Source organism: Thermobia domestica, unplaced genomic scaffold (assembly GCF_964235325.1).
Source record: "Thermobia domestica unplaced genomic scaffold, izTheDome1.hap1.1 HAP1_SCAFFOLD_447, whole genome shotgun sequence".
In the NCBI taxonomy this organism is placed as follows: Eukaryota; Metazoa; Arthropoda; class Insecta; order Zygentoma; family Lepismatidae; genus Thermobia; species Thermobia domestica.
The window spans coordinates 33,109-56,238 of record NW_027656157.1 but is presented as its reverse complement, the minus strand read 5'-3'; the positions used below and the strand labels follow the sequence as shown (position 1 = coordinate 56,238).

General features: G+C 39.6%; 2 non-coding genes across 2 annotated transcripts; both read right to left on the bottom strand.

Moving 5' to 3' along the window:
* Positions 1-4,382: 4,382 nt before the first annotated feature.
* LOC145676873 (5S ribosomal RNA) lies at positions 4,383-4,501 on the bottom strand. Its single transcript, XR_014129501.1, has one exon. It is a non-coding gene; the product is annotated as a 5S ribosomal RNA (ribosomal RNA).
* A 15,877-nt stretch (positions 4,502-20,378) lies between these two features.
* On the bottom strand, positions 20,379-20,497 carry LOC145676872 (5S ribosomal RNA). Its single transcript, XR_014129500.1, has one exon. It is a non-coding gene; the product is annotated as a 5S ribosomal RNA (ribosomal RNA).
* Between the last annotated feature and the right edge of the window lie 2,633 nt (positions 20,498-23,130).

The window sequence follows — 23,130 nt, the reverse complement described above, 5'->3', positions numbered from 1 at the left end:
CATCGCTGTTTGGAGTATTCTAAAGATAGTGTGACTTCCTATGGGCTTCAATTACGATCGACGACTACACATACTAATTAATCGAATAGCAGCGAGAATTTCGAATGACACTAAGCAACTATCTCAGACACTTTTGATGAGTCTGTATATCGAAAACAATTCATTTCAATCGTAAATCTCCTCTATAAAGGGGTTTGTGGCCCTCATAAGGGCCGATTTGTATGAGATATAGGTCTTACATTTATGCCTTCTTCTCAGTTTTCTTGGGCAGAAGTACAGCTTGAATGTTGGGCAAAACACCACCCTGAGCGATTGTAACTCCAGACAACAACTTGTTTAATTCCTCGTCGTTACGGATAGCTAACTGCAGATGACGTGGAATAATCCTAGTCTTCTTGTTGTCACGAGCAGCGTTGCCTGCCAACTCAAGAACTTCAGCTGCCAGGTATTCCATGACTGCAGCCAAATACACGGGAGCGCCAGCACCAACTCGTTCGGCATAGTTACCCTTTCGCAAAAGACGATGGATTCTGCCTACTGGGAATTGAAGGCCAGCCCTGCTGGAGCGGGACTTGCTCTTTCCCTTGACTTTTCCACCTTTGCCGCGACCAGACATTGTTCAATATTCTTTCGTAATAAGATGAGAGGAAAAATTGCGGCCTCCCATGAATCAAGTCAGTTTTGTTACTACTTCAAGCGTGCACCCGAGTGCATCAAATGAAAAGCAAGGCAGTTGGCGCGAATTGAAACACGTACTGTAATTTAAATGAAGTCGATAAATCGGCGGACACATCTGAATTGATCTAGGCAATTTGAAATGGAAGAGTCTGGACGGCAGAGAAGAAATTCATGCAGTGAGAATGAAGACTAACGCCGAGAGAAGAGAAGACGCCGTGACACGCCAGTAAACCTTGCGGTGTTAACTGAGGTGTGTTCACCAACAAAGTGATCTCAGTGTTGAGATAAAAAACGACTCTGCATAGAGTTTTTTAGAGAAGAGAAACTGTTTTCTAATAAAGGCAAAATTCACAACACATTTAACACACACCGCTTCCTGTGGAAATAGGCATTGTTTTCCGTCGGCTGGACCCCCTATCGTGAGTCAAGCTTCGCGCTGGCCATATAGGTTGTACAGCCTTTGGCGACAGTCGGCTGACGGGAACGCAATACTATCTCCCCGGGACAGCTTAGAGAGGCACAAGACACTTAAGATTAGAGACTAACTGGCCCTTTCAAGGACCAAACCACCCACATAGTGAAATAGTGACATTGTGTGAACCCAGAAAGTGTGGCCCTTTTCAGGACCAAAGTGCAAAGTGCTACAAATCATGCCGCGTCCAAGAAAGATGACTCCTACCCGGAAAGTGCCGACCGTGCAAGACAAGACGGAGAGAGAAGAAGCTTCCTTCGAGATCACCAACCCAGATGCCTCAATAGATTTTGACCTGCTAGTAACGCTAGTCAACTTTAGCGGAGGGTTCAAAAGAGGAAGGGACATTATGGACCTTGTAGCAAATAAGATGGACCTAACAAACGTGAAGATGAGAAAAACTGGACACAGGGAAATTACTTTTCTTTTTTCCAATCTTGTTACAAAAAATATGTTCCTTCGACTATTCAGAGCTTCCGAGTTCGGCCCACAAGCGTACTTCGTGGAAGATGAAGAAGCCAACAACACAGAAGAAGAAGCCCAACAAGAGAAAAACGACAAACAAGATCAAGATAAGAAGAAACCAAAAACGCACAAAGACGAACCTTCCTTAGAAGAGACCAACACACACCAAGAAACCAATGAAGGAAGAGCTCCAGAAGAATCGAACGGCTTCACCCTGGTGAAGCAAAGAAGACAGAAGAAAGAAGCCAAACAAGAAGAAAAACAAAAGCACACCGGCCCTCTTCAGGACCAAACACCCAGAGAAAACCAGAAGACAGAGCAACGATCACCCACAAAAGCCAGCAACCAAACCCACTCTTCACCCCTGCCACATAATAGAGAGAATCGTGATGGACCAATAGCTACAGCAGAATCCAGGAGCAGAACCAATCAAAGCAGAAGAAACAGCACCACCTTTACATGCGTTGTAAAAAGTGTACCTACTAACCTAGAAGTGGAAGAAATAAAGTTGGAACTTAGGAAACAAAAACTCAACATCCGGAACATCACAAGAATCAAAACGGACAGAGGCCCAACACCCTTGCTGAGAATTTTCTCTGACGATCCGCAGCAAGTGAACCAGCTACTAGCAACCGGAGTGAAGATACAACATAAGCTATACAAAGTAGAAACTTCGAGGACGCTCCCAAGGCCGATGCCATGTCATAACTGCTACCAGTACGGGCACCTGAAGTACTGGTGCAAAGAAGAGAGAGTATGCAACCGCTGTGGCAAACAGCACAAAGAAGAGTGCAACAAACAAAGAAACAATAACTTCTGTGCCACGTGCATCAGCGATTCCCACCGTACTGGTAGCAGCAGTTGCCCAAAAAGACCGCCAGCGCAACAACCAAGACGACCGCCACCACTAATAACAATAGAAGACAAATCAGATCCAACCACCGGCTCTTTTCAGGACCACCAGTCACCACAAACGCCCACAACAAGTACAGAAGAAGAAAGCAACAGTGAAATGAAGAAATGGATAGAAGCAGCAATAGAAAAAGCCACAAACAAAATAGTAACTTGGACGACATACATACTCACAACAACCACAAGTCAACAACAACGCAGAAACCTCACAATAGCCATAACAGCAGCGTCCAGAAAAATCTTCGGAAATACAGTCAATGCAATTACAACCACTACAGGCCAGATCTACATCACCAACACCTACGCAGATACTGTGAAGAGGAATCCAAACATAGACAGACCACCATTAAAGCAGAAGAAGCAGTGCGGAGATAACAGTATAGAGCAGGGGTAATCAACGCAACTGGGACTGATGCAAACCGATGACGACCTGGCGAGACCATGGACAATGAATACAGATATGCATGCTTAAAAAAATAACAGACTTCCCTACTAACAAAACACCTCCCAATTACAGACAACACAGCTAGTGTAACACTTACAGATAGGTTTTGTAATTTAAAATAAAATATAATTTATTAATACAGACATTTTTACATGGATTTTCACCACCCTTCACAAGTGGTTTTGCCATGTAAATACTATTGCATGCAGCATGACCGATACAGGGGGTTTTTTCCTGGTTTCCAGGTTTTTTGTCCCTCTATCAAGACAATAAAATCTTCTTACGCGCTTTCCTGTCTCCTAATTTACTCTTCTTTCTTTCTATTTACACTTTACTCACAGATACGCGTGTAAATGTCTTCCGAAAAGATAGAAACCGCGAGACAAACCCACCGACAGCAGCTTTAGGCTACTAATTGCATGGGGGAGAGGCATGTAGAATGTTGGTTGATGCCTTACCCACTATCCAGGGCGCGGGCTTTCCCGAGGGGCGTCCTTATTTTTAACTTTTCTGTTTCTGTTTCTGTTTCTGCGGACACATCTAATTTTGCTGAACGAGTGAGTCATCATGCCACCAAAAACTAGCGGAAAGGCTGCAAAGAAGGCTGGTAAAGCCCAAAAGAATATCTCCAAGGGAGATAAGAAGAAGAAGAGGAGGAGGAAGGAGAGCTATGCCATTTACATCTACAAAGTTTTGAAGCAAGTGCATCCTGACACTGGCATATCTAGCAAAGCTATGAGTATCATGAACAGCTTTGTTAATGACATCTTCGAGCGTATTGCTGCTGAAGCTTCTCGTTTGGCCCATTACAATAAGCGGTCAACTATCACCAGCCGGGAAATCCAAACAGCTGTGCGCCTTCTTTTGCCTGGTGAACTTGCCAAGCACGCTGTAAGTGAGGGTACGAAGGCTGTTACCAAGTACACAAGCTCTAAGTAAAAATCTTCTTCAAGATTTTTCATTTCAAACGGTCCTTGTCAGGACCAACACATTATTCGAAAGAGTTAAATCACGAAATTTGCTTCATTCTGTTATGTAGAAACACCTTGAAATCCAATTTCTATATGCTGTTAGTAAAAAAGTAAAGCACATAGCGGAGATGTGTCGTGCTTGTATACGAAAGGCATTTACTCGCCGGAGATCTACACTTAGTCATAATAATTTACTTTTAAAAAGTGGTAATACATTCCGTGTTAAGTATAGTAGTAGGTGCACACGGATCGGAAATCAGGTTATTTTAATGTGCCGTGCAAATAAACAGGCTGTTAGTGTAAGAAATAGTGGGTATAACGCTTAGAATATCGATTAATCGCTATGAAATAATGTTGATAAATTATCTCTTGAAAGTACTATAAAATTAATGTTTCTAGTATTTTCGTACTTGAAGGATAATGAAATTTGAAAAAGAGATGCCAACAGCACCTGGTGTTCCCAGGCGGTCACCCATCCAAGTACTGACCAGGCCCGATGCTGCTTGACTTCGGTGATCGGACGAGAACCGGTATATTCAGCATGGTATGGCCGTTGGCAACTACCTTTTCTTCAATGTCCTGTTAAGGAAGTATGTTTTAAGTAAGAATTGACATTATTAACTATAAAGGCAAGCATATTAACGTCGTTAACATTACTTGGAATATACTAATATTCGAATAAATATTTGAATGTTCGAATGATGAGTGATTCGGATGTTCATAGTGCCACTATGTCCTATCGAGTTTACTATCACGAACCACGTATGAAATTGTATATAAATAAATAAAAATAAATCCTTTATTAAGTATTGATTACAGGAAAAAGGCAAACTTACATTCTTTAATGTACACAATGAAATGTATGAAAGATATTTTTAAGATATGTTTCACTTACCCTTTATAACGCAAGGTAGTTTTCAGTGTAGCATCCTCTTCAGCTGCGAGATAACGTAAGGCAGATGATCATTCAGTCGTGAAGCACTAAAATGTAATATACATTTTAACTATTATCGATAAGAATTATTTACTGCAGGGATGCAAATAAAGTGAGGCAAATTAGTAAATAAAAACCGATACTGTAACTGATAATGTAATTACGTATCTGTATTAGTTGTATATACAGTAATCGCACGATTATCCGCGGAGTTGGATGTTGGCATAATCGCGCATAATCAGCAGTATGAGCAGAAAAGGGAAATGAAATGAAATCTTTAGATTTACGTCGCATACTTATACCGGTTACGCTAAAGGAGACGGTGATGATGAGTACTGAATGAAGAAAGTGGGAGGAAACGGGAGAAACCCGAGAAAACCCATGAGCACGGTCTTTATGCACGACAAAGTTCACACGGCACGAGCTGGGATTGAACCAGGGACCCCAAGCACCGGAGGCCAAAAAAGGGACAAAAAGTCTTTCGTGCAACTTTCGTTTTCGGTAAAAAGTTTACACATAATTTAGAAAGAGTAGTTTTCTGGTCTTTTTATTTCACAAGTTGGTTCATGTCTATATTTTTTACATGCATAAAAAATTTTTCAACTCCCTTGCTTAGTTCCTGTTAAAGACCTCTACCTCTGATTGTATTTTTTGCACATATTCTTATTGTTTTCAGACAACATTTCTAAGAGCGTAATTTATCGTCAGCAAGAAAAGAAAAGGAAAGCCTCGGATAGTGGAATGTGTACTGTATATATATATATATATATATATATATATATATATATATATATATATATATATATATACGTATTAGTATATAGTTTTATTTTATACGTCTCCTATTATTACACAATGTGCAGATATTGTGAAAGCGCAAGTAAATATGTATAACTCCCCGTTCTGCACTTAATAACTTGAAAGAAGTTCGGGGAAGGTAGTGTAACAGAAAGTGCAAACAGAAATGAGGGTTTACAGGCATTTAATATTATTCCGTAGTAGTATGATTTTTTGTAAAATATATATATATATATATATATATATATAAACATACATATTCAATGATATAGTAAGAGGTTAGCAGCACTGATAGAACTGCAGAAAGTACAAAACCGTTAATAAGAAAGAGAGAGAGATGGTGGCCGCTTTTGTGCTTTTCATTGGCTAATTCCGAATTGCGCGCGAATACGTACGAGATTTCTTTCTTTTTCCTCTTCGCAGCCCAGATGTTGCCAATTAGAAGTTTTTAGTACTACATTTGTATGAAAATGTTGCCTTTAAGAAATGTGGTTTGCATACGGAGAAAAGAGCAAAATGAATATTTATCTTAGTGGGCATGAAAAAAGACGAAACATTTTGCAAGATGGACACACGAACTTCCTTAATGCAGGCGTTCAGTACATTATTGTAAAGAAAAAAACACTAAAAAGAATTACTTCAATATCCCTAGCAACATTCAACAATTCATAGAGAAAAATCTTTATTTTGAGAACAATGGAAAACTATGTAATTGTAGATAACTACTAAATTTAATGATTAAGGAAAACGTTTAGGCCCGGCCCTTCAGAAAGAAAGTGCACAGAATTTTCTCTCATGGAAGCAATTGCAAAATCAACATTTTGTTTGCAGTTATAATTAGAGGATCTATATACAGGGTGTTCGAAAAAGAATGTATCCTCTTGAAAGAAAATATTCTCTGGGCCCCTAATCCTTTATATACCGAAAGGAAGTTTGTATAGCATTTTTTCTTACCTTCGTTAGAAGAATTGAAAGTGACTACTATCGTGACACGGGAGATATTTGATCGATAGTCGAATTACTCCCATGCTCGAATGAACACGTCTCTTGTAAGGAGAGGAAAGGCTTCTGTGATCCGCTATCGCAGCTGTGTCATATCTGCAGAGAATGTTAGGACACAAACGTGATCTTTGAGAGCCTCGTGAAAAGAAGTCGCATAGTATCATGTGTGGAGACATCGGGGCCATCTGAAGAACGCTTCATCATTAGGACCAAGGGCGAGTTACGAAACACTCTGGGATATATTTATTAACATAACTTCTCGTCATTCTGCAAGTGTGGTGGAGCTCCATCCTATTGGAAAAGGAAACCTCGGGAGCCCTCTTCATGTGTAGGTATCGTTCACATCTGAAGCATGTGAAGATAGATTACTGTACTATCGTGTACCTAAAATCATTTTCTACGAATACGAACATGTCTACACTGAAGGCAGTGCAGCTCTTTTTCTCTTTTTTTTTTGGTCATGTATTGTAACGCGGGGCAATGCACACAATAACATGTAATGTTGTGTATCATCATAAAGGGCCAGGGCGATGATTGGATCTTGATGGACGTGGAGAACTGATAGGTGATGTGAGTGGTATTGTGATCTATGGTTGTATGTTTACTGATGAATGCATAAGGAGAGGTGAAGGGGTTGCCTTTTTTTTTATGTCGATCGGCAGGGAAGCGATTGGGAAACTTTTGACTTTGTTTTTCAACCGAATATATTGATTGAATAGGTCGCCGACAATTTTACGGGGCGTCACGTCGTTGCCTTTTTCATGTCGATCGCGAGCGAAGCGAGCGTTTTTTTTTTTTTTTTTTTTTACCGACAATATGTATTGAATCGGTTGCCAACACCTTTAGGGGCGCGTCACGTCCTTCTTTCTGTGCTGATCGCGAGCGAAGCGAGCGCGAAATTTTTGACTTTTTTTTTTTTTTTTTACCCACAATATTTATTCAATCGGTCGCCAACACTTTTAGGGGTGCGTCACGTCCTCTTTTCTCTGCTGATCGCGAGCGAAGCGAGCGCGAAATTTTGACCTTTTTTTCTCTTTTTAATTCTTTTTTTTTTCTTTAAGAAAAAATATTGATTTCATAGGTCGCCAACATTTTTACGGGATGGAACATCGTTTATTTGTTTTTCCAACCGTCTTTCTGTCTTGAGCCCCCGCCAAGTTAACTTTATGGTGGACAAAAACTATGTGCGGTGGGTTACCGCGGGGTTCTCCCGTTTCCTCCCACTTTCTTCATTCCACCACCATTTCAATCATTTCTCATAATCAGCGCCTCTTTTAGCCTAAGCGGCATAACGTGGGACGTAAAACAAAGATTTCCTTTAGTTGCTTTCTGTCTTGATTACGAGCGCGAAATTTTTTACTTTTTTTTTCTTTCTTTTGATATTATTCATTTAATAGGACGGCAACACCTTTACGGGCCGCCGCGTCGTCGTTTACACTTCTTCAGCCCATATTCTTTCTGCTTGTTCGTTTTCCGGCATCTTGTTATCACCGCCCGCGGGAATGCCTATGTCTTTCATCGCTTTTTGAAGCAAATCTTTAATAAATATGCACTCTCACATTTCTACTAATATGCATACCACAGTGGATAGACTGTAACTAGGAAAGCAGAAGCCTGCATATCATATTATTTAACAGTTGAAAGTGAACTGCCATTTTAAGTTTGATTTTGATCAGATGAGTGCAGTTCAACTCGTCGACAATTGTGAAGATTCTCGAGGTTAGGGACCATCCATTTTGTGCTTTGTAATGAAAATGGCTGCAGCCAAACTTCTCTGATCTGAATGAAACTTGGCATGATGATACATCTTGACCTGCTCTACAAGTTTATTTAGTATTTTCCGTTGCGCAGGCTTTTGCTTCTCCAGGTTCTCCCATGGAACTGAGAAACGTATTCAGTCGAACTTCTGCGGTAAGTCAGTATATCATCCTGAGAAGTTTGATCGAGATAGCAGAGGTTCGACTATTCGTTTTTCAATTCCATGTGATATTACAACACGGTGAACTAAATTTATATAGAAACACTTTGATTTTGTTTTGTTTTTTGCTAGCATTAAACTGAGAAAATGTTATTGAATAGACAGAGAACACCACTCAAAGAAAAGTACATCATAAGAATATATATATGGTTGCTGTGGTTCTCGGTTTAATTTGCTAGTTAAGAAACTTGCTCTAAATAAGTACATCTTACAGGTGAAAAACTAAGCCAGGCGATAGAATTAAATATAAAGTTATACACTTTTATTTTACGTTTACTAGTGTTGGGTTACTACTGTAAAATAAGTCAGTATATATGAAAGATAACTGTATTAGGTACTATTTTCCACCGGCGGTGTATTCTTGCATAGTGTACTTAATGTTTACAAGCGGGGCGCTACTAGTATGGATGCATGACAAGTGCTATTGAAACTCGAAAACTAACTGGTTTCCACTACCCTTGCTTATACGTATACCCGCGTCGCCTTCGCTCCTGTTCACTTTGGACGCACATTCTTGCTATCGCTCAGGCCCCCAGCTTTCTCCTGTTTTGGCTCCCTTAAATAGTATTCGTGCTTTTTATTGGCCACCTGGCAAAGCACTTGTAATGATTTTACACCAGTAACTCTAAAATACATGTGTATTACTTTATTTAATTCTGTCGTCTGCAGAATTTTTTTTTTTTCGTACAAATATGCCTTTTCATGCAGAACACTGAATTTTGCCTGTAAATTTTTGAGAATATGCTGTGACGAAACTTGAGCACCGTTCTTCTTTTCTTTCTTATCACGAGTCTTCTTTAGCCTAATGAGCACAATCATCACACGATAACGACTATTCTTTTCATTTAACTTGTAAACAAGTTGAACTAATAATAATAATTGATGTACAAAGGAGAAGTGTCCTACATATTTGAGGTAAAAAATAAAATAAATATACTTCTACTTCATCCGTGTTTACAAAGTTAAATGTTATCGATTTACAAAAAATGGTCACCTATCCACACACTGACCAGGCTCGACACTGCTTGACCATACATATTAAAACATCGGTCCCACTGAATACACAAGTAGTAAGCACATTCACATAAAAATAATTAGGATTACAGTATATAAAATGTGTTAATTAAAATAGCAAATGCCTTACCTTATCACAGGCGATCCAAAGCCACTGCACATCATCTGCTACGCACACTATATTCCTCCAATATTTCACTCACTTCCTATATCACGCAACAGAAAATATTAATAAAATTCACTTAGCAACATTTTCATTTTTAATCAACAATACGTATAACAATTAAGAATAAAATTAATTGTGAGCACATTGTTATAATTAGAATACTGTTTTTATTCGTTTACAAATATGGGATTAATATAGAGCTGGCAGCAACAATATATACAACTCATCCTGTATGTATCGTAAATCCTAACTTGAGAAGACATCTCTGACGCAAACAATGAGACAAGAAATCAAATACTATATCCGACACATTTGGGGTTTATTGAACTTCAATGTTGGAAGATACCACCTTGTCGGTAGTACAAATGTAATATCCTTACAACACGCGGAACTTTTGCCAGGCATATCTAGGAATTTGGGAAGATTAATTGATATCCTTAATGTGCAATGTATGATTATGACGCATTGTTATGTACACGCAGACGGAACCAGGACAATCTATAGATGACATTTGCACTGTGTTTGGACAATTTGTTCGCAGAAAGTAACCGTTTTTGTCTATGAATACTTGAGAACATGGAAGGTATGAGATATACATTTTATGCGCAAATATTATAATACAAATCATTGTTAGTTTGGTGGATGCGTGAAAGAAAGAAAAGGAGTAGATTTTTGCAGACGTCCGGATATAAAGCGAGAACTGAGAATACGCATCTATAACATCTATTTTCTTTGTGTTAATGATATCGATGAACTAAACGGGGAAACTAAAATACAACTGTTTGCAGTATAATTCGAAGTATAGTCAAGTGCAGAGGCGTACTCACGGGGTGTCCACCGGGTGCGGACTCCTCGCAAAAGTTCCTAAGTGAACATACATTTGCAGACTTTCTCATTAAATGTAGTTATTAACAGGGAAAATATTGATGTATCATCAATATAAATCTGATCTTACACTTCATCTGTACTCTGTCTGTATCATGTTTTTGTGAAAAAGTAAGTGGAATATTTATCGTGTTTTCGAATGCAGAATAATAGTATATAGACATAGTGGCTTGTAGTATTGGAACCTTGCCCCCCGAAGCTTGGATCCCTTAGAAGAAAAAAAAATGCATGCGCGCCTGGTGAAATGGTTAACGAATTCAGTTCACTCGATGAATCGACAGATAGTAATACACATTTCGACAGATCGACAGCATTCGACAGATACAGACATATGAAAGTAGCACAAGAATTAGGCGAAAGTCCGTGCGTTTCCTCAATTCACGTAGGAAACAACAGAAAATATCAACTACCATAAAATAATCCGTATATATATTTAATTTATTTGGAATAAAATAAATATAGAAACAACCTGTTCATACATAACTACGGTAAGTGCGTTAATTGCTAACGTAAGAACAAATATGAAACAAGGCACAAAATAAAAAAGAAAAATAAAGTTAAAGGGAATAAATATTTAGGCTTGATTGTCATTCGTATTAAGAAGCTGGGTAATAAAATGTTAAAATCTACAGAAAATTATGAAATTAAATCAGGATTTGAAATAAAAGTCTATACATTGGAAGTAGGCCAGGGAGTTTGCAAGGCAGATGTGTGCGACACGCGTTACTTTATAGATTCCCTTCATTGAACTATAGTAAGCAGTACGAAGATGGTACTTTGCGTATAATCACAGGAAGGATTGAAGTTAATTACCATGGTAATATAATTATTTATTGATAAGTATTTCCATGTTAAATTATGAAAATTATAAGCACAAGGAGGGTGAAAAAGTAGTGTGACCGACTTAGCAATGACTGAAACATAAAATAGAAAAGCGAATAAAAACAAATGCCTTTTGAGTTATGTGGAATAAAGTTTCTTCTAGCCAGTAAGGAAGAATAGGATCTGGTGCATTCATTGAATACCTGAAAAAAATCGTTTATCAAAATAGAAGGAAACACACTTATCGTTGTGGCAACTACGAACTTCTGTTTACCTCAGCCCGCCTCAGCAAGTGCTTTCTATCCGGTCCGCGCTCCGTAACCAAACTCAACGCTGCCTGCCAGCGAAAATTTCATTCTTCAGTATCGTTGAGTTTATTGCAGAAAGCAATGGCAGATACGGCATCAGCACCTGCAGCCCCGGCACAGGCTTCTCCTAAGAAGTCTGCAAAGCCTAAGAAACCAAAAACAACACCTTCTCATCCAAGAACATCAGAAATGGTGAACAACGCCATCAAGAATTTGAAGGAAAGGGGAGGAAGTTCACTGCAAGCTATTAAGAAATACATCTCTCAGAACTACAAAGTGGATGCCGAGAAGCTTGCTCCATTTATCAAGAAATACTTGAGAAGTGCAGTTGCTTCTGGGTCTTTGGTTCAGACCAAGGGAAAAGGTGCATCTGGATCGTTTAAGCTTAGTGCTTCATCGCTGAAGGAGAAGCCTGAAGGTGGATCTTCAACCAAGGCGAAACGATCAGCATCAAAGGAGAAGAAGCCTGCGAAAAAGCCAGCAGCTAAACGTCCCAAGAAGACTGGTGAAAAGAAAAAGGCTGCTGCTCCCAAACCTAAGAAATCACCATCTAAAGTGAAGAAGGCAAAAACTCCCAAGAAGCCAAAGGCCCCGAAGCCAAAGAAGGCTACAGCAAAACCGAAAAGTGCTAAGAAGGCTGCACCAAAGAAGAAGTAAATGTGTCAGTAAATCATCTGACATTTTAAAACGGCTCTTTTTAGAGCCATCAAATACTTTGAGAAGAGTAAAATTGTGCTTTTCCTATCATTATCACATGTTCATTCATAGCAATGTATAGTATACACGCAAGGGACTTTGAGTTTTCTTTTTAACCGAAGCACTTCTTGATGTAAGTGCTTTATAACAGAGGGGAATTGAGGGTGGGGAAAGAAAGCTTTCACGGGTGTCAAGAATGGTGTACTCGAAAAAAAATGGGGAACACATTACGTAATGTCAATTTGTGATCACTTACTTTTTCCTTGTTCCTATCTTCAAGTAGCGAAACAGTACAGAAAACGCACTTAATGCATTTGTTAGAAAAACTTTTGCAGGCTGTCTGGGTTCGATTCTCGGTGGGAGCTCAAATGTTTCGCATTGCACGTTAATAAGTAGGTCCACGTTTGAAACAGCCTTGCTGCTGAAAGGGACACTAAACTAAAATCAACTCTTTTCAAGGCTGGGGTGAAAGAAATGTTCGAACTTATTACAACTCGTGAAAGTGAAGTAGACTGTTTCAATTTAACGTCGTACTATTATGATTTTTATGATAAAGGAGACGGGTGATTACGCCTAATGAATGATGGAAATACTGGTGTAATGAGAAAGTGTTAGGAAAAGGGAACACGCTAATAACCACGGATACCGTCTTATAATTCGTAATATTGCTATAAAGAAAAATAGTAACACCAGCAGAAATGTAGGTGTACAATTGAACTGATGTTAAGTACAAACAGACACTTAAAGAAAGTTTAGTTTAACGTTTGCATTCAACAGCAGCGACCTCTGAGAAAATATTACTTTTGCTACCTTGGAAGAAGTACATATTTCGCCTGCGAGTTCTATGAGATTAATAACGTTGAGAAGGGCAAACAGTGGTTGAATCGAAGTTAACTTATGCAACATATGGCAAAATCGAATCCTTGACCACATAAAACGAAGATAATCAATCGGTAAACATAGGGGAAAACTAAAGAATATACTTGAAAGATAGGATGATATACGAAACGAGAGGAAAACGAAGGTAGATGTATTAACTATGCAACATACGGCGTGAGAATTTAAAAAAAAAAGATAACAAGTATGGACAAGATCCTTGTTAGGATAACAGCATCTCTAAGTAGTGTATTGGTCCTAAAAAGGACCGTTTTTGAACTCAGTGCCAGAACTTCAAACTTAAGCACGTTCCCCACGGATGCGGCGAGCAAGCTGAATGTCCTTAGGCATGATTGTGACTCTCTTTGCGTGAATAGCACACAAGTTGGTGTCTTCGAAAAGCCCTACAAGGTAAGCTTCACTTGCCTCCTGTAAAGCCATGACAGCTGAGCTTTGGAAGCGAAGATCTGTCTTGAAATCTTGTGCAATTTCTCGGACGAGTCGTTGGAAGGGCAGCTTGCGGATGAGCAATTCAGTGCTCTTCTGGTAACGACGAATTTCTCGGAGAGCCACAGTACCAGGCCTGTAACGATGGGGCTTTTTCACTCCACCGGTAGCTGGAGCACTCTTTCTTGCAGCTTTGGTGGCAAGCTGCTTTCGAGGAGCTTTGCCTCCAGTAGATTTCCTAGCTGTCTGCTTGGTACGTGCCATTGCAACTGTCACGACTTGTTTCAAATAATTGCGCGCTGAATGAAGTCAAGTTATATAAAGAGCAAAACCGTTAAATCAAGCTATTTCTCATTGGATAAAGTCAGTCGAAAAGGACAGTTCTCATTGGCTTAGACACGTTTTGTGTTTTTCCTCCGTGCTTTCCCTGCATGATCGAAGGAACAAAACCACGAGTCTTGGGCTGCTTGGGCTTGTATTTCTCGTGTGTGGTGAGCGAAGCAGTAACATATCGAAATGACAGGACGTGGAAAAGGAGGCAAGGGTCTTGGCAAAGGAGGTGCCAAGCGCCACCGTAAAGTTCTTCGTGACAACATCCAGGGTATCACCAAACCCGCTATTAGGCGTCTTGCTCGCCGTGGTGGTGTGAAGCGTATCTCTGGTCTCATTTATGAAGAGACCCGAGGAGTATTGAAAGTATTCCTGGAGAACGTAATCAGAGATGCTGTTACATACACAGAACACGCCAAGAGGAAGACAGTGACAGCTATGGATGTTGTGTATGCCTTGAAGAGGCAAGGAAGAACCCTGTACGGTTTCGGAGGTTAAGTTGGGGTTCCTCCTATTTTGGATATAAAATTGGCATAAACGGCTCTTTTCAGAGCCAACAAATTTATATAAAGGGAAAGATTTACTTTGTGCGATTTTCTGTTAGATTATAAGAATTCGTGTAACTACATTAAAGCCTTTTGATGCACACAAAATTACAGACGTAGAGAGATTAATTTGAGAAAATCATACGTTTTTTTTTTACATTATGTACGTTCATGTATACGTATTCATATGTAGCAGTATTAATGCTGGAGAAGGGGTTCTGGTTGGAAATTGGCGATTTGTTGGAAGTAGCGAGCATGAGAGATGCGAAACGCAAGTCGGAATTTCTGTTCTGACAGTAGGATGTACGTATAGAGGCTTATACAACTTCTATACTGTGCTGTGAGGGGCGAATAATGCGTTAGAAACCTGAATCTTGTCCTTTATCTTGTTTACGTGGTCTTGGGTTCGATTTTTTTCTTTTGCGGTAGTGTCTATTGTGATTTACATGTAAATTAATGACACTTCGTAGCGGGTTAGTAAAATAAAGAGTAATACAAATATGAGATGTAGGTTAATGCATTGTATACTTCACATTATTTACTAAAGAAAGGCAGTAGTTACAAGAAACCTAGGCTCGCTCGTTGGGCACAGTAGCAAATGAGTTCTGAGATCAGAGAATAAGAGTAGTTGCGTATTACAAACCATATACATATAACACATATCACACAAATATGAATATCGACCTTGCAAAGAATAAATCGTACTTAAGTGTGCATTTAATGTCATTACTATGTTGCAAAAGAAATTTAGGAAAGTTTTTTGATCCGCTCTGTTCATGATGTCATTGGGGCATAGTAATGAACAATAATAAATGTCGAGAACATATTGAACAGAGTAATTTCAGCCAAGCCAACGCAAGAGAGAAACATGAGTGCTTTAAGAATGTTGGAAATTCCTTTGTCTAGCATGAAGTACATGAGAATATGTGGTATGAGGTTTTCTTCCATTGCTGAGAATCTGGGCTCGACTGTCCTGTCCTCTGGGTAATATGAGCCCGATGTACGCAAATATCAAAAAAATGTAGCTAGCGACAATACAAAAGGTAATGATCTTATAATTAATAATGTAGTGGGAACTAAGCACATCGCTGTTTGGAGTATTCTAAAGATAGTGTGACTTCCTATGGGCTTCAATTACGATCGACGACTACACATACTAATTAATCGAATAGCAGCGAGAATTTCGAATGACACTAAGCAACTATCTCAGACACTTTTGATGAGTCTGTATATCGAAAACAATTCATTTCAATCGTAAATCTCCTCTATAAAGGGGTTTGTGGCCCTCATAAGGGCCGATTTGTATGAGATATAGGTCTTACATTTATGCCTTCTTCTCAGTTTTCTTGGGCAGAAGTACAGCTTGAATGTTGGGCAAAACACCACCCTGAGCGATTGTAACTCCAGACAACAACTTGTTTAATTCCTCGTCGTTACGGATAGCTAACTGCAGATGACGTGGAATAATCCTAGTCTTCTTGTTGTCACGAGCAGCGTTGCCTGCCAACTCAAGAACTTCAGCTGCCAGGTATTCCATGACTGCAGCCAAATACACGGGAGCGCCAGCACCAACTCGTTCGGCATAGTTACCCTTTCGCAAAAGACGATGGATTCTGCCTACTGGGAATTGAAGGCCAGCCCTGCTGGAGCGGGACTTGCTCTTTCCCTTGACTTTTCCACCTTTGCCGCGACCAGACATTGTTCAATATTCTTTCGTAATAAGATGAGAGGAAAAATTGCGGCCTCCAGAAAAACAGAAACAGAAAAATTAAAAATAAGGACGCCCCTCAGGATAGCCCGCGCCCTGACAGAGAGTAAGGCATCAACCATCTGTCTACATGCCTCTCCTCACATGCAGTTAGTAATCTATAGCATCTGTCGGTTGGGGATGTATGTCGCGGCTTCTATCTTATACGGAGACATTTTCCGCGGATCTATAGTTGTGTAGATAGAAGGAAAGAAGGGTAAAGAAGAAGATAGGAAAGCGCGAGAGAAGATTTATTATGTTTTGTGAGAGGGACAAAAAACCTGGAAACCAGGAAAAAACCCCCTGAATCGGTCATGCTGCATGCATAAGAATTTACATGGCAAAACCACATTGGAAGGGTGGTGAAAATCCATGTAAACATGTCTGTATTGATATATCTTATCTGTTAAATTAAAACCTATCTGAATTATTAGTGATACAAATCTGTGTTGTCTGTAATGGGGAGTGTATTGTTAGTGGGGTTTGTGTTATTTTTTAACATGCAATTTGTCTATATCATTGTCCATTGTCGGTGCTGTGAGTCGTCATCGGTTTGCAGGTCACGGCAGGCTGCTATCTTCTTTGTTTTTTGGTCTTCCGCCGGTCCCCCTGCTATGTTTCTTGTTAGCAACTTTTTGTGGATATGTGACATACAGCTGACCTGTGGTTGTTGATAATGCATTTATTGATATACTGAAGATCTTCTTGCTGGTTGTGGCTATTACTTCCATGAGTTTAGGTCTTTCTTCTGGCGGTGTTACTATTGTCAGTATGGATGTGACCCAGGTAAGTATTTTGTGCGTGGCTCGATCAATTGCTTCCTCTATTGTTTCAGTGGTTTGCGTTGTTTCGGTTGTTGCTTCGTGTGTTGTGCTGCCTGATTCTTCTTTATTTGCTTTCTGTCCCTGAAAAGAGCCAGATGGTTTGCGTGTTCTTTCAAGGATTAGTCTTGGTCTTGTTATTTGAGGAGTTTTTGGTCTTAGCGGACAGTTGCTACTGCCGGTTCTATGACCATCTAGTTTGCAGGTGGCACAGAAGTTGTTATTTATTGGGAAGTTGCAGCTCTCTTCGTGTGTGTTCCCACATCGGTGGCATCTCCTGTTATTGGTGCACTGATATTTCAGGTGGCCATATTCATAACAATTCCAGCAGGGCATGGGACGCGGCTGGCTTCTTGACTGCTCTACTTTATATGATTTAGATCCTGTTTTTAAGCCGTGAGTGATTAGCTTATTGACATCTCCTGGGCTGGTTGAGAATAGTCTCACAAGCTGTGTGGGTCCTTTCTCTGACATTATTCTAGTGAGGCTGTTGAATTTAATGTTCTGGTTTTGCAGTTCGTCTTCAAGATCCTTTACGTTCTGGTTTATGGGATAGCCTTTTATCACGCAAGTAAACATGGGAGGCTTCCTCTTCTGCTGTCGTTTACTGGAGCTGGTGGATTGATTCTTCTTTGTAGTATTGCTAGATTCCATTTGGTTAGTCATAGTTTTTGTATTGGTAGCTGTATGTTTGTCATTATTCTTCTTTCCTTGTTGCTTCTCTGGTGTGTGCTTCCTGGCCTCTGATTGGTCGTTTGACGTATCGTTCCTGTCTTCTGATTGGTTCTTAGTTTCTCCTTCCTGATTGGTGGCTGGTTGTTCCCTGTGGTCCTGAGAAGGGCCGGAGTTTCTAGGTTTCTCTTGTGAGAGTTTGGTTTTCACCTGTGTGTTGGTTTCCACCTGTGTGTGTGAGGTTTCCACCTGTGTGTTGGTGGTCTCTCCCTGTGTGAGTTTAGTTTCTTCCTGTGTAGGATCTGGTGGCATGTGATGATTTGGTTGCTCTACTGCTGTGGGTTTCTTTTTCCTGCCTCTTCGCTGGACTACCTGGAAATCTCCTTCACCTTCATTGTCTTCTTTGTGAGAGGAGGGGAGTGGATTGTCGATGGCATTGTCGTTTTCTTGTGAGTTTGTCTCTTCTTCTGGAGCTTGCAATTGGTGGTCCTCATAAGAGTCGGTTTTCCGATGTTCATCTTCTGTGGTGTCTTCTGGCTGTGTTGTGTGTGACGAACTTACTTCATCACAGCTCTTAAGTGGCCTACGTGTCTCCTGTAGAACTGCATTTGAGCCGAAATCTCTTGACCGAAAAGTCTTGAGAAAGGTGTCTCTTGCAGCCTCTGACTTGAAATACACACTAGCTTTGGTACCATCCTTCTTCACTTCGATTTGATTGACGTCAATCTTTCCCCCGATGATTTCTCTCACGTCATCTTCTGTGTATTGGTTGGGTAGGTGCCTAATGGACACTGGAGGAGTCTTCATGAGCATATCAAACTCCTTTGCGGCCTTCTCGGCTAGGTCGTACATCTCCCTCAGACGGTCGTCGATGTCTTCTTTATTATGGGTGCGACTTCTGGATACGTGGGTCCCTCTGGTTCCGTGGGCCTCTCTGCTGGAGATCCAATGGGGTCCAGATTCGCCAGGCTCTCTTCTAGTGGGTGCTCTCTTCGGTGGACGTGGCATGGCTCTAAAAAGGGCCGAACTTCTAACTGAGTTAATTCAAGGAGAGGGTTTCTCTAAGTTGTGTTTATGCCTCTCTATGCTTTCCTAAAGAGATAATACTGTGTTCCCGTCAGCCGACTGTCGCCAAAGGCTGTACAACCTATATGGCCAGCGCGAAGCTTGACGCACAATAGGGGGTCCAGCCGACGGAAAGCAATGCTTATTTCTCTAGGAAGCGGTGTGTGTATGTGTGTGTTGTTTCAGTTTTCTTTATTAAACACACGACTCTTCTCTAAAATGTTTTTACTCTTTGTACAAAGAGTAAACTCTTCTTCACTGATGAACACACCTTCGTTAACACCGCAAGGTTTCCCGGTGTGTCACGGTGTCTTCTACGGCAGTTAGCGGCATCATCTTCTTCAGTTTTGTTACTACTTCAAGCGTGCACCCGAGTGCATCAAATGAAAAGCAAGGCAGTTGGCGCGAATTGAAACACGTACTGTAATTTAAATGAAGTCGATAAATCGGCGGACACATCTAATTTTGCTGAACGAGTGAGTCATCATGCCACCAAAAACTAGCGGAAAGGCTGCAAAGAAGGCTGGTAAAGCCCAAAAGAATATCTCCAAGGGAGATAAGAAGAAGAAGAGGAGGAGGAAGGAGAGCTATGCCATTTACATCTACAAAGTTTTGAAGCAAGTGCATCCTGACACTGGCATATCTAGCAAAGCTATGAGTATCATGAACAGCTTTGTTAATGACATCTTCGAGCGTATTGCTGCTGAAGCTTCTCGTTTGGCCCATTACAATAAGCGGTCAACTATCACCAGCCGGGAAATCCAAACAGCTGTGCGCCTTCTTTTGCCTGGTGAACTTGCCAAGCACGCTGTAAGTGAGGGTACGAAGGCTGTTACCAAGTACACAAGCTCTAAGTAAAAATCTTCTTCAAGATTTTTCATTTCAAACGGTCCTTGTCAGGACCAACACATTATTCGAAAGAGTTAAATCACGAAATTTGCTTCATTCTGTTATGTAGAAACACCTTGAAATCCAATTTCTATATGCTGTTAGTAAAAAAGTAAAGCACATAGCGGAGATGTGTCGTGCTTGTATACGAAAGGCATTTACTCGCCGGAGATCTACACTTAGTCATAATAATTTACTTTTAAAAAGTGGTAATACATTCCGTGTTAAGTATAGTAGTAGGTGCACACGGATCGGAAATCAGGTTATTTTAATGTGCCGTGCAAATAAACAGGCTGTTAGTGTAAGAAATAGTGGGTATAACGCTTAGAATATCGATTAATCGCTATGAAATAATGTTGATAAATTATCTCTTGAAAGTACTATAAAATTAATGTTTCTAGTATTTTCGTACTTGAAGGATAATGAAATTTGAAAAAGAGATGCCAACAGCACCTGGTGTTCCCAGGCGGTCACCCATCCAAGTACTGACCAGGCCCGATGCTGCTTGACTTCGGTGATCGGACGAGAACCGGTATATTCAGCATGGTATGGCCGTTGGCAACTACCTTTTCTTCAATGTCCTGTTAAGGAAGTATGTTTTAAGTAAGAATTGACATTATTAACTATAAAGGCAAGCATATTAACGTCGTTAACATTACTTGGAATATACTAATATTCGAATAAATATTTGAATGTTCGAATGATGAGTGATTCGGATGTTCATAGTGCCACTATGTCCTATCGAGTTTACTATCACGAACCACGTATGAAATTGTATATAAATAAATAAAAATAAATCCTTTATTAAGTATTGATTACAGGAAAAAGGCAAACTTACATTCTTTAATGTACACAATGAAATGTATGAAAGATATTTTTAAGATATGTTTCACTTACCCTTTATAACGCAAGGTAGTTTTCAGTGTAGCATCCTCTTCAGCTGCGAGATAACGTAAGGCAGATGATCATTCAGTCGTGAAGCACTAAAATGTAATATACATTTTAACTATTATCGATAAGAATTATTTACTGCAGGGATGCAAATAAAGTGAGGCAAATTAGTAAATAAAAACCGATACTGTAACTGATAATGTAATTACGTATCTGTATTAGTTGTATATACAGTAATCGCACGATTATCCGCGGAGTTGGATGTTGGCATAATCGCGCATAATCAGCAGTATGAGCAGAAAAGGGAAATGAAATGAAATCTTTAGATTTACGTCGCATACTTATACCGGTTACGCTAAAGGAGACGGTGATGATGAGTACTGAATGAAGAAAGTGGGAGGAAACGGGAGAAACCCGAGAAAACCCATGAGCACGGTCTTTATGCACGACAAAGTTCACACGGCACGAGCTGGGATTGAACCAGGGACCCCAAGCACCGGAGGCCAAAAAAGGGACAAAAAGTCTTTCGTGCAACTTTCGTTTTCGGTAAAAAGTTTACACATAATTTAGAAAGAGTAGTTTTCTGGTCTTTTTATTTCACAAGTTGGTTCATGTCTATATTTTTTACATGCATAAAAAATTTTTCAACTCCCTTGCTTAGTTCCTGTTAAAGACCTCTACCTCTGATTGTATTTTTTGCACATATTCTTATTGTTTTCAGACAACATTTCTAAGAGCGTAATTTATCGTCAGCAAGAAAAGAAAAGGAAAGCCTCGGATAGTGGAATGTGTACTGTATATATATATATATATATATATATATATATATATATATATATATATATATATATATATATACGTATTAGTATATAGTTTTATTTTATACGTCTCCTATTATTACACAATGTGCAGATATTGTGAAAGCGCAAGTAAATATGTATAACTCCCCGTTCTGCACTTAATAACTTGAAAGAAGTTCGGGGAAGGTAGTGTAACAGAAAGTGCAAACAGAAATGAGGGTTTACAGGCATTTAATATTATTCCGTAGTAGTATGATTTTTTGTAAAATATATATATATATATATATATATATATATATATATATATATATATATATATATAAACATACATATTCAATGATATAGTAAGAGGTTAGCAGCACTGATAGAACTGCAGAAAGTACAAAACCGTTAATAAGAAAGAGAGAGAGATGGTGGCCGCTTTTGTGCTTTTCATTGGCTAATTCCGAATTGCGCGCGAATACGTACGAGATTTCTTTCTTTTTCCTCTTCGCAGCCCAGATGTTGCCAATTAGAAGTTTTTAGTACTACATTTGTATGAAAATGTTGCCTTTAAGAAATGTGGTTTGCATACGGAGAAAAGAGCAAAATGAATATTTATCTTAGTGGGCATGAAAAAAGACGAAACATTTTGCAAGATGGACACACGAACTTCCTTAATGCAGGCGTTCAGTACATTATTGTAAAGAAAAAAACACTAAAAAGAATTACTTCAATATCCCTAGCAACATTCAACAATTCATAGAGAAAAATCTTTATTTTGAGAACAATGGAAAACTATGTAATTGTAGATAACTACTAAATTTAATGATTAAGGAAAACGTTTAGGCCCGGCCCTTCAGAAAGAAAGTGCACAGAATTTTCTCTCATGGAAGCAATTGCAAAATCAACATTTTGTTTGCAGTTATAATTAGAGGATCTATATACAGGGTGTTCGAAAAAGAATGTATCCTCTTGAAAGAAAATATTCTCTGGGCCCCTAATCCTTTATATACCGAAAGGAAGTTTGTATAGCATTTTTTCTTACCTTCGTTAGAAGAATTGAAAGTGACTACTATCGTGACACGGGAGATATTTGATCGATAGTCGAATTACTCCCATGCTCGAATGAACACGTCTCTTGTAAGGAGAGGAAAGGCTTCTGTGATCCGCTATCGCAGCTGTGTCATATCTGCAGAGAATGTTAGGACACAAACGTGATCTTTGAGAGCCTCGTGAAAAGAAGTCGCATAGTATCATGTGTGGAGACATCGGGGCCATCTGAAGAACGCTTCATCATTAGGACCAAGGGCGAGTTACGAAACACTCTGGGATATATTTATTAACATAACTTCTCGTCATTCTGCAAGTGTGGTGGAGCTCCATCCTATTGGAAAAGGAAACCTCGGGAGCCCTCTTCATGTGTAGGTATCGTTCACATCTGAAGCATGTGAAGATAGATTACTGTACTATCGTGTACCTAAAATCATTTTCTACGAATACGAACATGTCTACACTGAAGG